The following is a 2,118-nucleotide window of genomic DNA, read 5'->3' on the forward strand; positions in this document are numbered from 1 at the left end:
GGGGTTTGTGGTATATGGCCAATATACCACAGACAAGGGCTGTGTCCAGGCACTCCGATTGCGTCGTGCCTTAGGACAGCCCTTAGCCGTGATATATTGGCCATATACCACACCTCCTCGTGCATTACTGCTTAATTATGAACTGGGTGGTTCGAGCCCTGAATGCTGATTGGCTGAAAGCTATGGTACATCAGACAATGTACCACTGGTACAGTATGACAAAACATTACTTTTTACTCTTCTAATGATGTTAGTAACCAGTTTATAATAGCAATAAGGCACCTTGGGGGTTTGTGGTATATGGCCAATATACCACGGCTAAGGGCTGTATCCAGGCACTCCGTGTTACATTGTGCATAAGAACAGCCCTTAGCCATTGGCCATATACTATATACTGTGTCATTTGAACAATGGCTCAAAAGCCCTGTGATTTTGAATGTTTCATTCCATTAAGATCAGTTGTGAGTCTACTCTCGACAGTTTTATAAGGTGTAGAAAGGCACAGTAGCAGGCCAGACTGACTGTATTTTTACTTCTCATACTCATTTTCATTATTTAGCAGACTCTCTTATCCAGAGCCACTCATAGTAGTGAGTGCATACATTTTAATATTTTTTTTCGTACTGGTACCCCGTGTCAATCAAACCCACAACTATGGTGCAAGCGCTATGCTCCACCAGATGAGCTACATGGTAATATACTGAGATGGGCTGTCTGTTGCAGATCATCCTTCTCCCAAGTCATCCAATTAAAATGTGGCCACACATGCTCTGGCAGGCTCAGTTATTCAGGAATTCTTAAAGGATTCGCCCCCTTTCCCCAAAAAATGTTGTTGCCTAAAATGAAATACCCAAATCTAACTGCCTGTAGCTCAGGCCAAGAAGCAAATATATGCATATTCTTGGTACCATTTGAAAGGAAACAATTTGAAGTTTGTGGAAATGTGAAAGGAATGTAGGAGAATATAACACAATATATCTGGTAAAAGATAATACAAATAAAAAAACAACCGTTCTTTAGATTTTTTTTTGGTACCATCTCTGAAATGGAGATAGAGGCCATAATGTATTATTACAGCCCAGGTGCAATATACATTTTGGCCACTAAATGACAGCAGTGTATGTGCAAAATATTTGACTGATCCAATGAACCATTGCATTTTTGTTCAAAGTTTTGTATCAAGACTGCCCAACTATGCCTAATTTGTTTATTAATAACTTTTATGTTCAAAATTGTGCAATCTCCTCAAACAATAGCATGGTATTTTTTCACTGTAATAGCCACTGTAAATTGGACAGTGCAGTTAGATTAACAAGAATTTAAGCTTTCTGCCAATATCAGATATGTCTGTCCTGGGAAATGTTCTTCACTTATTTATGTAACAGTATAACTTTAGACCGTACCCTCGCCCATACCCAGGGACCCTCTGCACACATCAACAACAGTCACCCACGAAGCGAAGCATCGTTACCCATCGCTCCACAGAAACCGCCACTCTTACAGAGCAAGGGGAACTACTACTTCAAGGTCTCAGAGCAAGTGACGTCACCGATTGAAACGCTATTTATCGCTAACTAGCTAGCCATTTCACATCCGTTACACTTACAACCTCATGCTTTTAGTATTAGCCTACGTTAGCTCAACTGTCCCATGGAAGGGACACCGATCCCAAAAAGTTTTAACAGCATCTACCCCCAAGCCATAAGACTGCTGAACAATTAATCAAATGGCCACCGGACTATTACATTACCCCCCCCCCCCCCCCCCATTTGTTTTGTACACTGATGCTACTAGCTGTTTATTATCCATGAATAGTCACTTCACCCCTACCTCCATGTACAAATTACCTCAAACCTGTACCCCTGCTCACTGACTCGGAACCCCCTGTATATAGCCTTATTGTGTTACTTTTTATTATTTTTTACATTAGTTTATTTGGTAAATATTTTCTTAACTCTTCTTGAACTGCACTGTTGGTTAAGTGCTTGTAAGTAAGCATTTCACGGTAAGGTTTACACTTGTTGTGTTCGGAGCATGTGACAAATAAGGTTTGATTTGATATGTGCAGAACACAGAATTCGTCCTGAATATGTACCTGAGCCGCTAGCTAGACTGTGA

This window comes from Oncorhynchus mykiss, chromosome 15, assembly GCF_013265735.2.
Source record: "Oncorhynchus mykiss isolate Arlee chromosome 15, USDA_OmykA_1.1, whole genome shotgun sequence".
In the NCBI taxonomy this organism is placed as follows: domain Eukaryota; kingdom Metazoa; phylum Chordata; class Actinopteri; order Salmoniformes; family Salmonidae; genus Oncorhynchus; species Oncorhynchus mykiss.